Consider the following 8,810-nt stretch of genomic DNA (forward strand, 5'->3'; position numbering starts at 1 on the left):
GTTCACATGGGCGCCCTCAAATGGCCCGCCCGAACAACCGAAACGAACCGACAAGGGAGAGCCGGGCAAATGAGCTGCACGAACATGCACAAAGCCAACCTTGGGTCACAAATTAGCATTTTTGATAAGGGCTCGTTCGCCCGGGTGCACCCTCGCCCGAACGACCCGCACGAATGAGTTCAGACGGGAACCCTCAGATGACCCGCCCGAACGAGTTCACACGGGCACCCTCAAATGACCCGCCCGAACGAGTTCACACGGGCGCCCTCAAACGACCAGCTCGAATGACCCGCCCGAACGAGTTCACACGATCGCCCTCAAACCACCCGCTCGAACGACCCGCCCGAACGAGTTCACACGGGCGCCCTCAAACGACTCGCCCGAATGATTTTGCATGGGTGCCCGAATGACCGAAACGAAGCAACAAGGGAGAGCCAGGCAAACGAGCTGCAAGAACGTGTACAAAGCCAACCTCGGGTCACAACTTAGCATTTTTGATATGGGCTCATTCGCCCGGGCATGCCCTTGCCTGCATGACCCGCCCGAACGAGTTCGCACGGGCGCCCTCAAACGACACGCCTGAACGAGTTTGCACGGACGCCCTCGCCCGACCCGCCTGAACGGCTTTGCACGGACGCCCTCACCCGACCCGCCCGAACATTTTTGCATGGACGACCTCGCCTGAACGAGTTTACACGGACGCCCTCAAATGACCCGCCCGAACGGGTTTACAGGGCAAACGACCTGCCCGAACGAGTGTTTATACGGCAAACGACCCGCTCGAACAAGTTTACGTGGGCTCTGAAACACGACCAAAACGAAGTCACAAGGGAGATTCAGGCAAACGGGCAGCACGATCGTGCGAAAGGCCCACCCCCCTTCACAACTTCGCATTTTTTATACGGCCACGTGTGCCCTGGGCGCCGTCACATGACACGACATGACACGACCAAACCTGTTTTCACGGGCACCCACACACGACACGTCCCGACCCGCCCGAACGAAATTTTGGGTTTCCATGGGCACACGACCCGAACGAAATTTCGTGGTTTCCATGGGCGCACGACCTGAATGAAGGCACGAGGGAGCATCAGGCAAACGGGCCACACGAATGTGCAAAAGACACACGGGCGGTCACGACTTAGCATTTTTGGCACACCCACGTGTGCCCGGGCACCCTCACAGCACGACACGGCCCGACTGGCCTTGTGCCAGCTGACCTGACCCACCCGAACGCATTTGCATGGGCACCCACACATGACATGACACGACCCGACCCGAACAAAATTTGGGGTTTCCTTGTATGCACAACCCAAACAAAATTTTTGGTTTCCATGGGTGCGCAACCCGAACGAAGGCACAAGGCAACGTCGGGCAAACGGGCCACACGAACGTGTAGAAGGCACACGGGGGGTCATGACTTAGCATTTTGGCACTGCCACGTGTGCCCGAGCACCCACGCACGGCACGACCTGACCCGCCTGAACGAAGGCATGACGGAGCATCAGGCAAACGGGTCGCGCGAACGTGAAGGGGGCACACGAGTGGTCACACCCTAACTTGTTTTGCACGACCACATGTTCCTGAGCACCCATGCGCGACACGACATGACCCAACCCCACTCAACTCACCCGAACGCATTTGCACGGGCACCCACACATGACACGAACCGACCCGCCCGAACGGAATTTGGTGTTTCCATGTGTGCACGGCCCGAATGAAATTTGGGGTTTCCATGGGTGAACGACCCGAACGAAGGCCCGAGGGAGCATCGGGAAAATGGGCCACACAAATGTGCAAAAGACACATGGGCGGTGATGACTTAGAATTTTTGGCGCGGCCACGTGTGCTGGGGCACCCACACACGGGACAGCACGACCCGACCCGCCCTGGGCGAGCAGACCCGAATTGCCTAGACGAAATTTGGGGTTTCCATGGGTGCACGACCAGAACAAAGAAGGCACACGGGCGGTCATGACTTGGCATTTTCGGCACGCCCATGTGTGCCCGCGCACCCCCACACATGGCATGGCATGGGATGACCCGGCCCGCCCGAAGGAAATTTGGGGTTTGAACGGGTGCACGACCCGAACGAAGGCACGAGTGTAGGAATATATTTGACTCTAATACATAAATATACCTGGGGTAACATGCCCTTAGTATCTTCAACATTTTCTTTTGACTCTTTATAACACTTTAACATGTGCTAGGCCTATTTCAATGAGCAAGAAACTCAATGACAAATATAATATATATATACATATATTTATTTATTTTCTTGAATAAATACAAATATAAAAAGTACATTTATGAATACCGAACCCAGTCGCACTTTCTTCAACACCCGCTCTCAACTAGGGAGGTATTCATAAATCATTACAAGGTGTTTGGCTATTTTTCAATCTTGAATAATTCACGTAATAGAAACCAGATTGGCAACCCATCTGTGATAGCATCATATTAGCCAACATTGTTCATAGCAGGCCTTGACTAACAGCTTTATCTCTCATAATACCAGAGCACAATGTTGGCGAGGCCAATGGCTTATAAACACCTTGGTCATTGTCTCTAAAGGTACATACCCACCCAGGTGTTCCCTAAGTATGACCTTCCAAGACAATTCTTGTCTTGGGTTCCCATCCCTCAAAGAATATCGCTCCTCTTGCCTACTCTTGTCTTGGGTGCCCTACACATCCTCAAAGAGCATCAGATGCCAAATGATTGCCCAATCCTCCCGTTATTTCTTGCCAAGTGAAGACAAGAATGTTGTGTCTATCTCTTCCCCTTGATTGGGGAAGACATGCCCAAGTTTCCTCTGACAAGGAACTTGCCCAAGCTCCTTTGTAGTTGGGAACTTGTTAGAACTCCCTCTTAGCTAGGGACTTGTCCATTCATCAACAACGTCTTCTTCGTGGGTCCTTCAGCCACTTGATCTCCTTCTTTCCTTCGATGTCATGAAGTCTTTGTTTGAACTTCTTCTTGGCAGGGTACCGGCCCTCGATGACTTTCCCCCCTGGTTTTTCATGTAATTGCTCCCTTCGTGGAAAGTGGCCTTCTTGATATATATCATGTCCTTTTTGTCATCTTTCTACTCCTTTGTCACCTTGTCTATCCTTCATAACACTTATCACATGAATGCTTAGTTGTAGTCGCTTGTTCCCATACTTTGATTTAGTGGCCCTTCTTGAGTTCATCGTGATATTGCTCTTCATCATGACATATTTGTAGAGTGGAAATGGTTATCTGCACCTTACTATCTCCAAGGCCTTCGTAGGTGTCAAGGGTCCTTTATCTTTTTCTTCCTTTGTCAGAGTTTTCGTGCCTTCTTTCGAGAGATGTTGAGGAATCTTGTCAAATAGTTATTCTTTGTGACCACGATGTTCTTCATTTGCTTCTTATTGGATTGATTGGTCAACCACCTTATACTCCTTATGAGAGCACTTCTTCATGTTGACCTTTACTCCACTGTAGCACATGCCTCCGAGCATGTCGTTGGCAAAAGAGATCCTTTTATTCTTGATCGTGATTCTAGAACTTTTCCCATGACCCAATCAATATATATGATGACATGACTTAAACTTTGATGCATACATACCTCACCTTGATTATGCTTTTATCATCGCGGCTTTATTTGATAGTTCTCCTCGATTGGTGTAGCCTTTCTTGCTTCATCTGCTCTCCCCTGTATATCATCCTCTCTTGAATCCCATAAATGGGACCCCCAATGAGACCTCTACCCCCTTTGAAATAAGACTTTAAGAAAAGAGGTTGACTTAGTCATAGGAGGATATTCCTTCTTTTGCTTCTTGCCGTCTTCTTTCACTTCTTGAGTTACATGAGCTTCTTCCCTTTTTCTCTTGTTGTCGTTGTCCTTCTTAAGTTTAGGACAATCCATTTTGTAGCGTCCATACTCTTGGCATCCAAACCGTTGGACTTTGGATGTGTAGTGGTCCCAACCAATCTGTTACTTTCCTTGCAAAAAGACACTGAGGTATACTCAGAAGGGGACATATACTTACTTGATAGAGTTTGAGATGTAGTGAACTTGCTTTCTTCATGAAGACTTGATGGCTTGCCTTCCTTAGATCTTGATGTTGGTAAAGTTGATTTCTTCAAATGGACTTGCTTGATGACTTGACTCATAGTGCCTTTCATTCTTCAAGATGGTGTAGATTGATGTAGGTCCCTCTTTGATTTGTTCTTCTTGTAGGTGCCTTTATACAATGCGTTTCTTCTTGCTTTGTAGTATTCCATGATGAATGACAGATGGTAGACCTTCTTGTCCTTGATGTGATTGAGACTTCTTGGCTTGACGCTTCAACCTTGCGGATGTTCTTGAGATTCCCTTTCCTTGATGTGTCACCTTAGCTCCGATACCGCGTTGAAGAATCTAGGGCAATGGGGTATAGTGGGATTCTTCTAGACTTGATAACAATTTGTGAAGCTCTTTTTCAATTTATCGTGTTATCTTAATCTTCTTCTCTTCTTATTAATGCATGTGTGTTTACTTTCATCAAACTAGTGCCAAAACAGAAGAACAAGAACACAAGATGTTGGCTCTCTGCCAGGGAAAAACCTCTCTCTCTCTCTCTCTCTCAGAGAGGAAAACCCTTTCGTAAATTTCTCTCATTGAAACTTCTTATTGGTCATTGCAAAGCCCTAGACCCTTGACAATAATATCCCCTAGGCACAAGTCGAGTCCTTCCTCCTCTCTGCACTTTGTTTCTTCGATGCTTCGTTCCCCGGCACTCTGTCCTCCTTTCAACTTTTGATAGTCTGTGGTGGACTAGCACTAGAAGAGACTCCAACCTTTGATACTTAGTGAGATCCTTTACCAATGAAGAAACCTTCATTCTCTTGACCAACCGAGCCTTTTTCTTGATGTGAGGTTGCAGGCTCAATGTACACCAAGTTTACTACACCTGGGGCGATTACCATCGCGACGAGACATGGGAACCGCTAATTTCCCACGCTTGGGATTCTTTCAACAAGGCAGGACATGGAGTCCCCGGGTTCCCCGCAATTTGGCGACCTTTGTCGAGGAGGGACTGGGAGACCCCATGTCACGCTCCTATCCTAGTGGTAGTATTTCAACCACGCATAAGCGGGTGCGGCACCGCTGTACTTTTTCTTTTTACCAATACTTGAGTACACGGTCTGCGCCTACTTCAACACTCGGTTAATTTTTCAATAAGTGTTCTTAACAATGCAGCAAAAATAACTTACCATAAATTTATCTTCTTCAATTATTATTTCAACCTATCGTGTCATGTGGTCATGCTGCACTGGCCCGTAGCCTGCATGACACAACTCCACACCTGAACTGCGAACCTATCCGCCCGACTTTCCCTTCTGCGGCACCCAAACTCTGCTCGTCGGTGCGGTCCATAGTGAGGGTGCATGGCCCGCATGTAGTGCGGCCTGCCTACCCAGACGGTAACTTGCCCCACTCTGCATGTCCGCACTACCAAGCCCGACCCCCCCTCTGTAATCCGCCCGCCAGTTCGGCCCTCTTACCCGCGTCCTTCTCTTCCTTCCATTTTCGCCCAACTCCTTCCTTACTTATACGCATCCTTTTGCCCAAGGGCCGTGTCTCTCGAGGATAACAAGGATCGGCTCCATCAACATGCATGCCCAACTGACCTGCCACATAACCTCGACATGCCCCATTCCAACGAACATCCACGTCCCTTCATGTGCACCGTCACACCCATGGGTCGGCTCCAACACCTCGCCAATTACACCCGTCGCCACATGTCGCACACCTGCCCGCATCCTAACTCGTCCGCAAATGGTCACCTCTTTCATCCGGGCACGCAACAAGCGTCGCCCGCGCGCCTTCCGTCAGTGGCTCGCCCATCATGCAGGTATCAAGGGGCGTGCGCCACGCCCAACACGACGCGAGCGACATGGGAACCACGCGTGTCATGCCCCCAGGCCTACAGTAGTATTTCAGCCATACTTGGCGAGGTGCGGCACCACCGAACACTTTCTTTTCACCAATACTTATGTTCGTGGACTACGCCCAACCATTAGTCTACTTAGTTTGTTATTTGCAACCAAGTATTATTATGTTTCCTTTATACCAATGAACACCCATACACATTCATTATCATCAGCGATTATACATGAAGAACACAATTACGCAATATAAAGGGAGGGGCAACTCCCTGAACAATGAGTCTGCCCGCATACAATATATTATTCAACTCTACAATGTTTACGAGGCTTGACAAGTATACATGGGAAACACCAAGTTTCATACTTAGTCAATTTTACAAATAGGCAACACCTCCGTGTGCCAACCAAGTTCCTTGCCCGAGCAGGGCGGGCGCGCTCTCACACGAGCTGCCAACCGTACTCCTCGACCGAAACTCGTTTACCGTTGCACGACGGGCGGGTGACCTCACCCAAGTCACCCCCCATTTCCTTTTGCACGATGGGCGGGCGACTTACTCGAGTCACCCGAGACACCTCCACGTTTCTTCTTCCACGACGGGCGGGCGACCTACCAGAGACACCCCGTGTCACACCGAACGGTGGGTGCCTTTCTTACCCATGCCCTCACCCGATAACCGAAAGTTGTGCGTATCGTGTGTGCTTGCCCAAGAGCGGGTGCATATATTCCCGTGCCTCTTTTGCGACCCGCTCCACTACTTCGCACTTTTTTCTTGATCACCGAATGCTCATGTTCGAATGTCCATCTTCGAATGAATGTCAAATCCTCCAACGCCTTGCCATATTTATACGAGTGGTTGGGCGAGTCACTGCCCAGGCCGACTCGACCACCGCGTGCCAAAATGCCCTTACACGTCGCAAACTTGCCATCCGATTGTTGGTTAGCAAACAATCCTTCGTTCAAGTCACCCCAACATGTAAGTTGGCCCGTGGGTTATGCCAAATGCTCCCACACTATAAACCAACCATCTCTCCACCTCTAATGCGCATTATACTTATGTCCATTCACACATTTAAGTCGTAGAGTTCACACTTCGCACTGACGGGGAGAAACCGAACCGCAGGTCCTTAAACCACGTTTCCCAGACTTGGTCAGTAATTTTTGTTTTGACGTGAAATGGAAGCCCCGTGTGTGGCTGTTGACTTGGGTAGCAGTTTTCATCGCACCGCGAAATGGACACCCTGAGTTCCCCGGACTTTGGCGGCTCTTCGTGGCCCCACGACATGGAAATCTGAAGTTCCACAGACTCTCGGGCGATTTAGGGTGTGCCGCGACATGGAAACAGCGAGTTCCCCAGACTTGGGCAGCGGTTTCTAAACACGCCAAGTTCACGAGACTTGCGAGCTGGTTTGCATCGTCATGGAAACCCCAAGTTCCTTGCGTTTCCCTCGTGCCATAAAATATGGAAACCCGTGGTTCCATCAAAGGGTGGGACATGGAAACCCCAAGCTTCCCAGGCTTGGGCGCCAGGGCGCGACATGGAAAACCCCGAGTCTCCGTAGGCTTGGGCGCCGTCGGCTTCGATCGTGGCGCGACATGGAAACCCCAACTTTCCCCAGGCCTGGGCACTGGGACGTAACATGGAAACCCCCAATTTCCGTAGGCTTGGGCGTCGGGGCGTGACTTGGAAAACCCCAGTTTCCGGAGGCTTGGGCACCGTCGGTTTCGGTCGTGGCGCGACTCGAAAACCCCAAGTTTCCCCAAGCCTGGGCGCCACCGGTTTCAGTCGGGGCACGACATGGAAACCCCAAGTTTCCATCGGTTTGTGCGCCGGGGCACGACATGGAAACCCCAAGTTTCCCCAGGCTTGGGTGCAACTTGTAAACCCCAAAAACATTTGCGTTGGGCAGAAACTCCAATTTTTTTTCTACGCCAGGCGGAACCCCAAAATTTCAGGCGCCGGGTTTGGTGGAAACCCCAAATTTTTGGCACGACATGGAAGCCCCGAATTTTAGGAGCCCGGTGGAAACCCCAAATTTTAGGCGCTGGGTGGAAACCCCAAATTTTAGGTGCTGGGTGGAAACCCCAAATTTTTCGTGCAACATGGAAGCCCCGAATTTTAGGAGCCTGGTGGAAACCCCAAATTTTAGGTACTGAGTGGAGACCCCAAATTTTTGGCGCGAGATGGAAGCCCTGAATTTTAGGAGCCCGGTGGAAACCCCAAATTTTCAGCGCTGGGGCATGGCATGGAAACCCCAGTTTTCCTGGGCTTCGGCACCCTTTCCATCGCGGCGTGGAAACACCAAATTTCCCGCCCCCAAGAAATGAAAAATTTTCATCTGGAGGAAGAGGCAGAGGCGTGAGAGGGTTTCCCGGATTTTGTTTGTGACAAGAGCGAAGCTATGAATCGATGCGACCAAGGGCTGAATCTCAGTGGATCGTGGCAACTAGCCACTCTGCCACTTATAATATCCCGTCGCGTATTTAAGTCATTTGCAAAGGATTCTTCTCAACGACCGTTTGGAATTGAACTTCAAAGCTACCCCGACCGATATGCTTCATGGCCACAGTTTGCAAATGACACGGGCCCCTGGGGGCGACAAAGAGATGCCCCTACTGCGGGTCGACATACAGTCGAAGAGTGACATGCACCACTTCTAGCGTGGATTCTGACTTAGAGGCATTCAATCATAATCCGACACACAGTAGCTTCGCGCCACTGTCTTTTCAACCAAGCGCGATGACCAATTGTGTGAATCAACGGTTCCTCTCGTACTAAGTTGAATTACTATTGCGGTGCAGTTCATCAGTAGGGTAAAACTAACCTGTCTCACAACGGTCTAAACCTAGCTCACGTTCCCTATTAGTGGGTGAACAATCCAACACTTGGTGAATTCTACTTCACAATGAT

The 8,810-nt window shown here is 50.1% G+C and overlaps 1 non-coding gene across 1 annotated transcript in view; it reads right to left on the reverse strand.

Moving 5' to 3' along the window:
* Positions 1–8,301: 8,301 nt before the first annotated feature.
* Positions 8,302–8,810, reverse strand: part of LOC149251188 (25S ribosomal RNA) — a 3,400-nt gene continuing 2,891 nt past the window's right edge. The window contains exon 1 of the ribosomal RNA XR_016267755.1: positions 8,302–8,810. This exon is cut by the window's right edge and continues 2,891 nt beyond it. This is a non-coding gene — a ribosomal RNA (25S ribosomal RNA).

Source organism: Pinus tabuliformis, chromosome 7 (assembly GCF_031772625.1).
Source record: "Pinus tabuliformis cultivar Carrire ecotype Pingquan chromosome 7, CPIR1, whole genome shotgun sequence".
Lineage (NCBI taxonomy): Eukaryota > Viridiplantae > Streptophyta > Pinopsida > Pinales > Pinaceae > Pinus > Pinus tabuliformis.